Genomic DNA, 16,782 nt, shown 5'->3' with positions numbered 1-16,782 from the left:
GTACAAGAATATAACTACTATAATACTGCTCCTATGTACAAGAATATAACTACTATAATACTGCCTCCTATGTACAAGAATATAACTACTACAATACTGCCCCCTATGTACAAGAATATAACTACTATAATACTGCCCCTATGTACAAGAATATAACTACTATAATACTGCCCCCTGTGTACAAGAATATAACTACTATAATACTGCTCCTATGTACAAGAATATAACTACTATAATACTGTTCCATGTACAAGAATATAACTACTATAATACTGTCCCCTATGTACAAGAATATAACTACTATAATACTGCCTCCTATGTACAATAATATAACTACTATAATACTGCTCCTATGTACAAGAATATCAATACTATAATACTGCCTCCTATGTACAAGAATATAACTACTAAAATACTGCCCCTATGTACAAGAATATAACTACTATAATACTGCCCCCTATGTACAAGAATATAACTACTATAATACTGCCTCCTATGCACAAGAATATAACTACTATAATACTGCTCCTATGTACAAGAATATAACTACTATAATACTGTCCCTTTGATCAAGAATATAACTGCTATAATACTGCCCCCTATGTACAAGAATATAACTACTATAATACTGTCTCTATGTATAAGAATATAACTACTATAATACTGCTCCTATGTACAAGAATATAACTACTATAATACTGCCCTCTATGTACAAGAATATAACTACTATAATACTGCCCCCTATATACAAGAATATAACTACTATAATACTGTCCCTTTGATCAAGAATATAACTACTATAATACTGCTCCTATGTACAAGAATATAACTACTATAATACTGCTCCTATGTACAAGAATATAACTACTATAATACTGCTCCTATGTACAAGAATATAACTACTATAATACTGTCGCTTTGATCAAGAATATAACTGCTATAATACTGCCCCTATGTACAAGAATATAACTACTATAATACTGCTCCTATGTACAAGAATATAACTACTATAATACTGCCCTCTATGTACAAGAATATAACTACTATAATACTGTCCCTTTGATCAAGAATATAACTACTATAATACTGCCCCCTATATACAAGAATATAACTACTATAATACTGCTCCTATGTACAAGAATATAACTACTAAAATACTGCTCCTATGTACAAGAATATAACTACTATAATACTGCTCCTATGTACAAGAATATAACTACTATAATACTGCCCCCTATGTACAAGAATATAACTACTATAATACTGCTGCTATGTACAAGAATATAACTAGTATAATACTGCCCCTATGTACAAGAATATAACTACTATAATACTGCTCCCTATGTACAAGAATATAACTACTATAATACTGCCCCCTATATACAAGAATATAATTACTATAATACTGCCCCCTATATAAAAGAATATAACTACTATAATACTGCTCCTATGATCAAGAATATAACTACTATAATACTGCTCCTATGTACAAGAATATGACTACTATAATACTGCTCCTATGTACAAGAATATAACTACTATAATACTGCTCCTATGTACAAGAATATAACTACTATAATACTGCTCCCTATGTACAAGAGTATAACTACTATAATACTGCCCCCTATATACAAGAATATAATTACTATAATACTGCCCCCTATATAAAAGAATATAACTACTATAATACTGCTCCTATGATCAAGAATATAACTACTATAATACTGCTCCTATGTACAAGAATATGACTACTATAATACTGCTCCTATGTACAAGAATATAACTACTATAATACTGCTCCTATGTACAAGAATATAACTACTATAATACTGCTCCCTATGTACAAGAGTATAACTACTATAATACTGCCCCCTATATACAAGAATATAATTACTATAATACTGCCCCCTATATAAAAGAATATAACTACTATAATACTGCTCCTATGATCAAGAATATAACTACTATAATACTGCTCCTATGTACAAGAATATGACTACTATAATACTGCTCCTATGTACAAGAATATAACTACTATAATACTGCTCCTAAGTACAAGAATATAACTACTATAATACTGCTCCTATGTACAAGAATATAACTACTATAATACTGACCCCTATGTACAAGAATATAACTACTATAATACTGCTCCTATGTGCAAGAATATAACTACTATAATACTGCTCCTATGTACAAGAATATAACTACTATAATACTGCTCCCTATGTACAAGAATATAACTACTATAATACTGCCCCCTATATACAAGAATATAACTACTATAATACTGCTCCTATGTACAAGAATATAACTACTATAATACTGCTACTATATACAAGAATATAACTACTATAATACTGCCCCCTGTGTACATGAATATAACTACTATAATACTGCTCCTATGTACAAGAATATAACTACTATAATACTGTCTCCTATGTACAAGAATATAACTACTATAATACTGCCCCCTATGTACAAGAATATAACTACTATAATACTGCCCCTATGTACAAGAATATAACTACTATAATACTGCCCCTTGTGTACAAGAATATAACTACTATAATACTGCTCCTATGTACAAGAATATAACTACTATAATACTGCTCCATGTACAAGAATATAACTACTATAATACTGCCTCCTATGTACAAGAATATAACTACTATAATACTGCCCCTATGTACAAGAATATAACTACTATAATACTGTCCCCTATGTACAAGAATATAACTACTATAATACTGCCCGCTATGCACAAGAATATAACTACTATAATACTGCTCCTCTGTACAAGAATATATCTACTATAATACTGCCCCCTATGTACAAGAATATAACTACTATAATACTGCCTCCTATGTACAAGAATATAACTACTATAATACTGCTCCTATGTACAAGAATATCAATATTATAATACTGCCTCCTATGTACAAGAATATAACTACTAAAATACTGCCCCTATGTACAAGAATATAACTACTATAATACTGCCCCCTATGTACAAGAATATAACTACTATAATACTGCCTCCTATGCACAAGAATATAACTACTATAATACTGCTCCTATGTACAAGAATATAACTACTATAATACTGTCCCTTTGATCAAGAATATAACTGCTATAATACTGCCCCCTATGTACAAGAATATAACTACTATAATACTGTCTCTATGTACAAGAATATAACTACTATAATACTGCTCCTATGTACAAGAATATAACTACTATAATACTGCCCTCTATGTACAAGAATATAACTACTATAATACTGCCCCCTATATACAAGAATATAACTACTATAATACTGTCCCTTTGATCAAGAATATAACTACTATAATACTGCTCCTATGTACAAGAATATAACTACTATAATACTGCTCCTATGTACAAGAATATAACTACTATAATACTGCTCCTATGTACAAGAATATAACTACTATAATACTGCCCCTATGTACAAGAATATAACTACTATAATACTGCTCCTATGTACAAGAATATAACTACTATAATACTGCCCCTATGTACAAGAATATAACTACTATAATACTGCTCCTATGTACAAGAATATAACTACTATAATACTGCTCCCTATGTACAAGAATATAACTACTATAATACTGCCCCTATATATAAGAATATAATTACTATAATACTGCCCCCTATATAAAAGAATATAACTACTATAATACTGCTCCTATGATCAAGAATATAACTACTATAATACTGCTCCTATGTACAAGAATATGACTACTATAATACTGCTCCTATGTACAAGAATATAACTACTATAATACTGCTCCCAATGTACAAGAATATAACTACTATAATACTGCCCCTATATATAAGAATATAATTACTATAATACTGCCCCCTATATAAAAGAATATAACTACTATAATACTGCTCCTATGATCAAGAATATAACTACTATAATACTGCTCCTATGTACAAGAATATGACTACTATAATACTGCTCCTATGTACAAGAATATAACTACTATAATACTGCTCCTATGTACAAGAATATAACTACTATAATACTGCTCCTATGTACAAGAATATAACTACTATAATACTGCCCCCTATGTACAAGAATATAACTACTATAATACTGCCCCTATGTACAAGAATATAACTACTATGATACTGCTCCTATGTACAAGAATATAACTACTATAATACTGCTCCCTATATACAAGAATATAACTACTATAATACTGCCCCCTATATACAAGAATATAACTACTATAATACTGCTCCTATGTACAAGAATATAACTACTATAATACTGCCCTCTATGTACAAGAATATAACTACTATAATACTGCCCCCTATATACAAGAATATAACTACTATAATACTGTCCCTTTGATCAAGAATATAACTACTATAATACTGCTCCTATGTACAAGAATATAACTACTATAATACTGCTCCTATGTACAAGAATATAACTACTATAATACTGCCCCTATGTACAAGAATATAACTACTATAATACTGCTCCTATGTACAAGAATATAACTACTATAATACTGCCCCCTATGTACAAGAAGATAACTAATATAATACTGCCCCTATGTACAAGAATATAACTACTGTGATACTGCTCCTATGTACAAGAATATAACTACTATAATACTGCTCCCTATATACAAGAATATAACTGCAATAATACTGCTCCTATGTACAAGAATATAACTACTATAATACTGCCCCTATGTACAAGAATATAACTACAATAATACTGCTCCTATGTACAAGAAAATAACTACTATAATACTGCCCCTGTGTACAAGAATATAACTACTATAATACTGCTCCTATGTACAAGAATATAACTACTATAATACTGCTCCTATATACAAGAATATAACTGCTATAATACTGCCCCCTATGTACAAGAATATAACTACTATAATACTGCCCCTATGTACAAGAATATAACTACTATAATACTGCTTCTATGTACAAGAATATAACTACTATAATACTGCTCCTATGTACAAGAATATAACTACTATAATACTGCTCCTATATACAAGAATATAACTACTATAATACTGCCCCCTATGTACAAGAATATAACTACTATAATACTGCCCCTATGTACAAGAATATAACTGCTACAATACTGCTCCTATGTACAAGAATATAACTACTATAATACTGCTCCTATGTACAAGAATATAACTACTATAATACTGCTACTATATACAAGAATATAACTACTATAATACTGCCCCCTGTGTACAAGAATATAACTACTATAATACTGCTCCTATGTACAAGAATATATCTACTATAATACTGCCCCCTATGTACAAGAATATAACTACTATAATACTGCCTCCTATGTACAAGAATATAACTACTATAATACTGCTCCTATGTACAAGAATATCACTACTATATTACTGCCTCCTATGTACAAGAATATAACTACTATAATACTGCCCCTATGTACAAGAATATAACTACTATAATACTGCCCCCTATGTACAAGAATATAACTACTATAATACTGTCTCTATGTACAAGAATATAACTACTATAATACTGCTCCTATGTACAAGAATATAACTACTATAATACTGCCTCCCATGCACAAGAATATAACTACTATAATACTGCTCCTATGTACAAGAATATAACTACTATAATACTGTCGCTTTGATCAAGAATATAACTACTATAATACTGCCCCCTATGTACAAGAATATAACTACTATAATACTGTCTCTATGTACAAGAATATAACTACTATAATACTGCTCCTATGTACAAGAATATAACTACTATAATACTGCCCTCTATATACAGGAATATAACTACTATAATACTGTCCCTTTGATCAAGAATATAACTACTATAATACTGCCCCCTATATACAAGAATATAACTACTATAATACTGCTCCTATGTACAAGAATATAACTACTATAATACTGCTCCTATGTACAAGAATATAACTACTATAATACTGCTCCTATGTACAAGAATATAACTACTATAATACTGCCCCCTATGTACAAGAATATAACTACTATAATACTGCTCCTATGTACAAGAATATAACTAGTATAATACTGCCCCTATGTACAAGAATATAACTACTATAACACTGCTCCCTATGTACAAGAATATAACTACTATAATACTGCCCCCTATATACAAGAATATAATTACTATAATACTGCCCCCTATATAAAAGAATATAACTACTATAATACTGCTCCTATGATCAAGAATATAACTACTATAATACTGCTCCTATGTACAAGAATATGACTACTATAATACTGCTCCTATGTACAAGAATATAACTACTATAATACTGCTCCTATGTACAAGAATATAACTACTATAATACTGCTCCTATGTACAAGAATATAACTACTATAATACTGCTCCCTATGTACAAGAATATAACTACTATAATACTGCCCCCTATATACAAGAATATAATTACTATAATACTGCCCCCTATATAAAAGAATATAACTACTATAATACTGCTCCTATGATCAAGAATATAACTACTATAATACTGCTCCTATGTACAAGAATATGACTACTATAATACTGCTCCTATGTACAAGAATATAACTACTATAATACTGCTCCTATGTACAAGAATATAACTACTATAATACTGCTCCTATGTACAAGAATATAACTACTATAATACTGACCCCTATGTACAAGAATATAACTACTATAATACTGCTCCTATGTGCAAGAATATAACTACTATAATACTGCTCCTATGTACAAGAATATAACTACTATAATACTGCTCCCTATGTACAAGAATATAACTACTATAATACTGCCCCCTATATACAAGAATATAACTACTATAATACTGCTCCTATGTAAAATAATATAACTACTATAATACTGCTCCTATGTACAAGAATATAACTACTTTAATACTGCTCCTATGATCAAGAATATAACTACAATACTTCTCCTATGTACAAGAATATAACTACTATAATACTGCTCCTATGTACAAGAATATAACTACTATAATACTGCTCCTATGTACAAGAATATAACTACTATAATACTGCTCCTATCTACAAGAATATAACTACTATAATACTGCCCCTATGTACAAGAATATAACTACTATGATACTGCTCCTATGTACAAGAATATAACTACTATAATACTGCTCCCTATATACAAGAATATAACTACTATAATACTGCCCCCTATATACAAGAGTATAACTACTATAATACTGCTCCTATGTACAAGAATATAACTACTATAATACTGCCCTCTATGTACAAGAATATAACTACTATAATACTGCCCCCTATATACAAGAATATAACTACTATAATACTGTCCCTTTGATCAAGAATATAACTACTATAATACTGCTCCTATGTACAAGAATATAACTACTATAATACTGCTCCTATGTACAAGAATATAACTACTATAATACTGCCCCTATGTACAAGAATATAACTACTATAATACTGCTCCTATGTACAAGAATATAACTACTATAATACTGCCCCCTATGTACAAGAAGATAACTAATATAATACTGCCCCTATGTACAAGAATATAACTACTGTGATACTGCTCCTATGTACAAGAATATAACTACTATAATACTGCTCCCTATATACAAGAATATAACTACAATAATACTGCTCCTATGTACAAGAATATAACTACTATAATACTGCCCCTATGTACAAGAATATAACTACAATAATACTGCTCCTATGTACAAGAATATAACTACTATAATACTGCCCCCTATGTACAAGAAAATAACTACTATAATACTGCCCCTGTGTACAAGAATATAACTACTATAATACTGCTCCTATGTACAAGAATATAACTACTATAATACTGCTCCTATATACAAGAATATAACTGCTATAATACTGCCCCCTATGTACAAGAAAATAACTACTATAATACTGCCCCTATGTACAAGAATATAACTACTATAATACTGCTCCTATGTACAAGAATATAACTACTATAATACTGCTCCTATGTACAAGAATATAACTACTATAATACTGCTCCTATATACAAGAATATAACTACTATAATACTGCCCCCTATGTACAAGAATATAACTACTATAATACTGCCCCTATGTACAAGAATATAACTGCTACAATACTGCTCCTATGTACAAGAATATAACTACTATAATACTGCTCCTATGTACAAGAATATAACTACTATAATACTGCTACTATATACAAGAATATAACTACTATAATACTGCCCCCTGTGTACAAGAATATAACTACTATAATACTGCTCCTATGTACAAGAATATATCTACTATAATACTGCCCCCTATGTACAAGAATATAACTACTATAATACTGCCTCCTATGTACAAGAATATAACTACTATAATACTGCTCCTATGTACAAGAATATCACTACTATATTACTGCCTCCTATGTACAAGAATATAACTACTATAATACTGCCCCTATGTACAAGAATATAACTACTATAATACTGCCCCCTATGTACAAGAATATAACTACTATAATACTGCCTCCCATGCACAAGAATATAACTACTATAATACTGCTCCTATGTACAATAATATAACTACTATAATACTGTCGCTTTGATCAAGAATATAACTACTATAATACTGCCCCCTATGTACAAGAATATAACTACTATAATACTGTCTCTATGTACAAGAATATAACTACTATAATACTGACCCCTATGTACAAGAATATAACTACTATAATACTGCTCCTATGTGCAAGAATATAACTACTATAATACTGCTCCTATGTACAAGAATATAACTACTATAATACTGCTCCCTATGTACAAGAATATAACTACTATAATACTGCCCCCTATATACAAGAATATAACTACTATAATACTGCTCCTATGTAAAATAATATAACTACTATAATACTGCTCCTATGTACAAGAATATAACTACTTTAATACTGCTCCTATGATCAAGAATATAACTACAATACTTCTCCTATGTACAAGAATATAACTACTATAATACTGCTCCTATGTACAAGAATATAACTACTATAATACTGCTCCTATGTACAAGAATATAACTACTATAATACTGCTCCTATCTACAAGAATATAGTTACTATAATACTGACCCCTATGTACAAGAATATAACTACTATAATACTGCTCCTATGTACAAGAATATAACTAGTATAATACTGCTCCCTATGTACAAGAATATAACTATTATAATACTGCTCCTATGTACAAGAATATAACTACTAAAATACTGCTCCTATGTACAAGAATATAACTACTATAATACTGCTCCCTATGTACAAGAATATAACTACTATAATACTGCCCTATATGTACAAGAATATAACTACTATAATACTGCTCCTATGTACAAGAATATAACTACTATAATAATGCTCCAATGTACAAGAATATAACTACTATAATACTGCTCCCTATATACAAGAATATAACTACTATAATACTGCCCCGTATGTACAAGAATATAACTACTATAATACTGCTCCTATGTACAAGAATATAACTACTATAATACTGCTCCTATGTATAACAATATAACTGCTATAATACTGCTCCTATGTACAAGAATATAACTACTATAATACTGCTCCTATGTACAAGAATATAACTACTATAATATTGCTCCTATGTATAACAATATAACTGCTATAATACTGCTCCTATGTACAAGAATATAACTACTATAATACTGCCCTATATGTACAAGAATATAACTACTATAATACTGCTCCTATGTACAAGAATATAACTACTATAATATTGCTCCTATGTATAACAATATAACTGCTATAATACTGCTCCTATGTACAAGAATATAACTACTATAATACTGCCCTATATGTACAAGAATATAACTACTATAATACTGCTCCTATGTACAAGAATATAACTACTATAATAATGCTCCAATGTACAAGAATATAACTACTATAATACTGCCCCCTATGTACAAGAATATAACTACTATAATACTGCTCCCTATATACAAGAATATAACTACTATAATACTGCCCCGTATGTACAAGAATATAACTACTATAATACTGCTCCTATGTACAAGAATATAACTACTATAATACTGCTCCTATGTATAACAATATAACTGCTATAATACTGCTCCTATGTACAAGAATATAACTACTATAATACTGCTCCTATGTACAAGAATATAACTACTATAATATTGCTCCTATGTATAACAATATAACTGCTATAATACTGCCCCTATGTACAAGAATATAACTGCTATAATACTGCCCCTATATACAAGAATATAGCTACTATAATACTGCCCCCTATATATAAGAATATAACTACTATAATACTGCTCGTATGTATAACAATATAACTGCTATAATACTGCTGACTATGTGGATACTATAATAATAGTGTTGATACAGAGATGATTAGTTTGCTTTTCTCCGGACACGTTGCAGTGTGTTACCACAAGACATCGCTCATTAGTTTGAGTCCATAAATGAATTAGCTGAGACAATTACGGTTTTATTTTCTCGTTTCTGCTCTTACATGAGCTGTGGCCACTAAGGGAATCAACAGATTAATCTAATAATGGAGAGTAAATTTGGGGCTTACTGTGACTGAGCGTCTCTATTAATTATATGCTGTGACGTACATTGTAGCCACTCTGTCCAAATACTGGAGGGCGTTGATGGCAGGGAGGGGCGGTGTTTTACATATATCGATGGCGGCTATGGAGTAATGATAAACAATGTAACATTTTGGTTTATTTACCAGGATTGGTGCAGAATAATGGAGCCAAGGTGAATGCTAGTTACCCTTCATTCTAGTGATCATATAGGGTCCGAGAGGCATATCAGACACTTTTTTGGAAATTATTCTGTATATGAAGCAGAGTGAGACAGGCGTGCCGTAATCACTCCAGCCGCCATGGGGGACTGGGCACATGTATTCTCACAGTCATTGGGATTTTAGCAGCCAGATCCCCCTCCCCAAGTCATTTCCACGTTACATAAAGTAGCAAATACACTAAATAATGTAGCAGTGAGAGGGAATAGGGTGAGAGATTAGGAAGATTTAGTCAATGAGTGCAGGACACAAAGGACCAGGGCTGTCAGTTGCCTTTTAAGCGATTGCACCCCCGCCTCTCGCCTTCACCATCTGCTTCTACGTGATGTTTATTCTCTTCCTCTTTCCTATCAACAGTTTCCTTTCTGTTGGTTTTGAATAATAAGGGAGTCGTCCGACTCATTCAAATCTCCGAGAAGTGGATTACGACTTCCATATGAAAATTCTCTCCAGTCATTTTTCCCCAAACAGCTGCTGTCACCAGAAAACCACCCGAGCTTTGCATACGATATGATGGCCGCACCTAGGACAGGTACAGCTGCACCCAGGACTAACCTGGTGCCCAGTCTGGGTGATGGCAGAGCTGGATGCACAAAGACATATAGTAACTGTGCACCATACCTGATGTAAATGCATATTTGTCAACTCTCCCAGATATTCCAGGAGACTCCCCCCAAAAAAGAAGACTCCCCGGAAAGCCACAAAATCTCCATGGTGCCCCACATACTTGTTCCCCCAATTCCTGTTCTTCCTTCTGCTCCCAGCGTCCCCCCACAACAGTGTTTGATGCCTAGCAGCTCTGGGGGTACAGGAAGCGCAGGGACGGAGTTCTCAGGTCTTTAAAGGGGTAGTTTGGGGGGAGTCAGTAAAGAGAGGGGGGTCTAGTCTAGGAATTGTAAACTGGGTCTGGTCAGGGGTCTATATACAGAATTATCTAGATCTTTACTGGGTCTGCTCTGTGGTCTATATTTATTTTGGGGTGCACTTAGGACCCTATATAAAATGTTTGACTCAAAGGCCACGGTTATGCCTCACCAATGTCCTAAATAAATGGGTGAGGCATAAGAAAAAAAAGGTGTCTTTTTTTGTTTTCATGGATGGACCTTCATTGAGGCATCTTAGGGGTTCGTTACTTCACACTCCAGAACAGTCAGGAAGAGATTCCTAGATCTGATATCCCAGAATAATTGATCGGAATAGATCCCACGGCTCAGGAGCTGCACAAATACTTTTGCTAGAACTTTCTGTGCAGATTTGTAATTATTTCCTCTATTCTCACCACACCCAGAGCTGCGTTCACAATTCTCTCTGCCAGCTCTGTACATCCTTTTCCTTCTGTGCAAACATGTAACCATTGCAGTCACTAGCTGCAGTGACACATTGGACACCACTGCAGACGGTGATTTGCTGCAGCGGTCTGTCTGTCCCAACTGAAAAAGGAAGCGCAGAGACCGCGAGGGGAAGGGTGGGCATCAGAATAGCAATGAGGTATCGGTAATATAGGTTTATTTTGTAACAATTTATTGCATGTTTTTGTTGAATCACTGGCGTACACAGACAGAAGAGACCCCTGCCCTGGAGGTGGAGACGGACCCCCTTTACCTCTTGGGCCCCTGTGCAGCCATACAGGTTGGCACCAGTGATATGTCCGCCCCTGGTGTGAATTACTGGGGGGGTGGTAATGCAACATGGCCTCTAGGCGCCGGGTGTCGTGGTCATTTTCTCTGAATGGCGGGCGGCAGGGATACTGAGCATTTGAGGAAGTGCTGGATAATAGAAGATTTGAATACTATTTACAACCTGGGGTGAACTTTGCATATTGGTGCGTAATACTCCGGCTTTTATAACGTCCTGGGAGCTTCAGTACTCACAGATTTATGGACCGCTGGATGGGTGGGATACAGTAAGGTCCACTAGTCTGGCACCTTGTGGTCCGCTAATCCTGCATGTGATCCGCTTGTGTACTTATAGGCTCCGCCATGCGCTTCCATCTGAGGTTATTGTATATTTGTCAACATTTTGTCAATCCCCCCCATTACTTTACTACTATCTGCCACCTCTGAAAGTGTGCCAGGACGCTGGGGTACAACCTGATGAGGAAGCATCCAGCACAGGAAACCTGGAGAAAAGCTTTTCAGGAGGCGTGGGGAGGATCCTCATAGGTGCGGGGAGGCTCCTCATAGGTGCGGGGAGGCTCCTCATAGGTGCGGGGAGGCTCCTCATAGGTGCGGGGAGGCTCCTCATAGGTGTGGGGAGGATCCTCATAGGTGCGGGGAGGCTACTCATAGGTGTGGGGAGGATCCTCATAGGTGCGGGGAGGCTACTCATAGGTACGGGGAGGCTCCTCATAGGTGCGGGGAGGCTCCTCATAGGTGTGGCCGCTCCTTGCTCCTCTCTAATTGTCCTATACAGATATAATGGTCACATCAAATTCCACGGTCATTTTTTTTTAGCTATACAATGCCTTTTGGGGCGATCTGTTCAGATAGACAACCACGACTAGTCTTGTAATGGCAACGCTCTCCTGAGGGACCCGGGTGTCTTGTACAATCTACAGGGGACGGGATCCAGGAACGTAATGTGACTATTCTAGTTTTATCAGGATTTATAGAAAATGTCAAATATAATCTGCTCACAACTGAGCAAAATGTGACACCCCCTGTCCTGATACAACAGGAGCTGTGTGCGGGGCTGGAGCGAAGCCTCGGGGCACAACAGCCGATAAGCGGCGGGAAGAGAACATTAACCCTTCATCTAACACTCACTACATCACAGGATTACAGTTTTAAGGGTTTTTTTTCACTGTCAGTTCCCAAGTGATTATTATAGTGTAAATATCACTAAAATCAGTAGGGAGTTTCCTAATCCAGGATGTTATCACATTGGAACAACACTTTACTGTTTACATGTAGAAGTAATCTATTTAAAAAGTCATATATTACTGATCCTGAGTTACATCCTGTATTATACTCCAGAGCTGCACTCACTATTCTGCTGGTGCAGTCACTATGTACATACATTACATTACTGATCCTGAGTTACCTCCTGTATTATACTCCAGAGCTGCACTCACTATTCTGCTGGTGCAGTCACTGTGTACATACATTACATTACTGATCCTGAGTTACATCATGTATTATACTCCAGAGTTGCACTCACTATTCTGCTGGTGCAGTCACTATGTACATACATTACATTACTGATCCTGAGTTACCTCCTGTATTATACTCCAGAGCTGCACTCACTATTCTGCTGGTGCAGTCACTGTGTACATACATTACATTACTGATCCTGAGTTACATCATGTATTATACTCCAGAGCTGCACTCACTATTCTGCTGGTGCAGTCACAGTGTACATACATTACATTACTGATCCTGAGTTACATCCTGTATTATACTCCAGAGCTGCACTCACTATTCTGCTGGTGCAGTCACAGTGTACATACATTACATTACTGATCCTGAGTTACATCCTGTATTATACCCCAGAGCTGCACTCACTATTCTGCTGGAGCAGTCACTGTGTACATACATTACATTACTGATCCTGAGTTACATCCTGTATTATACTCCTGAGCTGCACTCACTATTCTGCTGGTGCAGTCACTGTGTACATACATTACATTACTGATCCTGTACTGATCCTGAGTTACATCCTGTATTATACTCCAGAGCTGCACTCACTATTCTGCTGGTGCAGTCACTGTGTACATACATTACATTACTGATCCTGAGTTACATCCTGTATTATACTCCTGAGCTGCACTCACTATTCTGCTACAGTCACTGTGTATGTAGTTGTTTTATCTATGGCCGTCTAAAAGGAGCAGGGAAACTTTATATCCCCCAATAATAAATTGGATTTGTGTTTTAGGACCCCATATGACCAGGCGGTATATTCAGAGATAGTGACTCTAGACCAGAGGAATTAGCAGCTTCACTGACCATGATATTTTTGGGATTTCATGCCTGGTGTAGTTTAAGCCTTAATTTAAGACAATGTAAGGAGTGTCACTTTAACGGTCCATTTGCAGATTTGTGCATTACACAGGCTGAGCAGCTGCACCTGCGGAGATAAGGAGCCGGTTTTGTGGACAGGTCTGTCCTCACTGAAGTCCTAGTGATTAGATAAGGAAGGTTCCCCTATAGAGAGCAGGGAGACAAATATACAGATGTAGCAGAGCTGAGTTTGACATTTGGCAGACCTAACAGTATTCACATTTGACAATTGTGTTTTGCAGAACTGGAGGCAAAGTATCTTGTACAACAGAATAACAGCATTGTCTCTGCTACATCTACAGACACTCCGATACACGACCAGCCGTAAAAATGTAAAGGCTAAACAGAGAGTTGTTGTATTGAAATCCGGAAAAATTGTCAAAAGAAGGATGTGAGGGGCAACGACCAAACTGTAAAGTGTGTTCTGGGGTGTTATTAGTATACGGCAGGTCTTGTGGGGTGTTCACAGTATATAGCAGGTCTTGTGGTGTGTTCCCGGTATACGGCAGGTCTTGTGGGGTGTTCCTGGTATACGGCGGGTCTTGTGGGGTGTTCCCGGTATACGGTAGGTCTTGTGGGGTGATCCCCGTATACAGCAGGTCTTGTGGGGTGTTCCCGGTATACGGCGGGTCTTGTGGGGTGTTCTCGGTATGCAGTGGGTCTTGTGGGGTGTTCCCGGTATACGGCAGGTCTTGTGGAGTGTTCCCCGTATACGGCAGGTCTTGTGGGGGGTTCCTGGTATACGGCAGGTCTTGTGGGGTGTTCTCGGTATACGGCGGGTCTTGTGGGGTGTTTTTGGTATACGGCGGGTCTTGTGGGGTGTTTTCGGTATACGGCGGGTCTTGTGGGGTGTTTTCGGTATACGGCGGGTCTTGTGGGGTGTTCTCGGTATGCAGTGGGTCTTGTGGGGTGTTTTTGGTATACGGCGGGTCTTGTGGGGTGTTTTTGGTATATGGCGGGTCTTGTGGGGTGTTTTTGGTATACGGCGGGTCTTGTGGGGTGTTTTTGGTATACGGCGGGTCTTGTGGGGTGTTTTCGGTATACGGCGGGTCTTGTGGGGTGTTTTCGGTATACGGCGGGTCTTGTGGGGTGTTTTCGGTATACGGCGGGTCTTGTGGGGTGTTCTCGGTATGCAGTGGGTCTTGTGGGGTGTTCTCGGTATGCAGTGGGTCTTGTGGGGTGTTATCGGTATACGGCGGGTCTTGTGGGGTGTTCCCGGTATACGGCGGGTCTTGTGGGGTGTTTTTGGTATACGGCGGGTCTTGTGGGGTCTTTTTGGTATACGGCGGGTCTTGTGGGGTGTTTTCGGTATACGGCGGGTCTTGTGGGGTGTTCTCGGTATGCAGTCGGTCTTGTGGGGTGTTATCGGTATACGGCGGGTCTTGTGGGGTGTTCCCGGTATACAGCAGGTCTTGTGGGGTGTTCCCGGTATACGGCGGGTCTTGTGGGGTGTTCTCGGTATGCAGTGGGTCTTGTGGGGTGTCCCTGGTATATGGATAGGGTGTCTCCTCAGGAGATGGTTCAAGGAAAATGACAAAGAATTTAATGTGACGACTTCCCCAAAACTAAATGTAACAAATTACAAGACTCAGAGGATCTGCTGCTCATGTGTCCGGATCCCTCAGGAATCCTTCAGAGATCTCGTGGAGTCGTGGCCTCGGTGGATCAGAGCACAAAGGGATCAGCACAGTATTAGGCAGGTGACTGATAGGTGTTTATTCTGAACGGACAGGTCACTGGTCATGAGGGGCCGTTACTGGGACCCTTATTGTTCAGCTGTTACTATGAGTGAAGCTGACAGAAATGGGGCGCAGTCAGGATTCCCCTATGATAATCACATGTTCCCTTTTTTTTTTTAAGAAATATT

Source organism: Phyllobates terribilis, unplaced genomic scaffold (genome assembly GCF_046119375.1).
Source record: "Phyllobates terribilis strain yellow unplaced genomic scaffold, ASM4611937v1 Scaffold_9__5_contigs__length_417890890, whole genome shotgun sequence".
NCBI classification, from domain to species: Eukaryota; Metazoa; Chordata; class Amphibia; order Anura; family Dendrobatidae; genus Phyllobates; species Phyllobates terribilis.
This window is presented reverse-complemented; position numbering follows the sequence as displayed.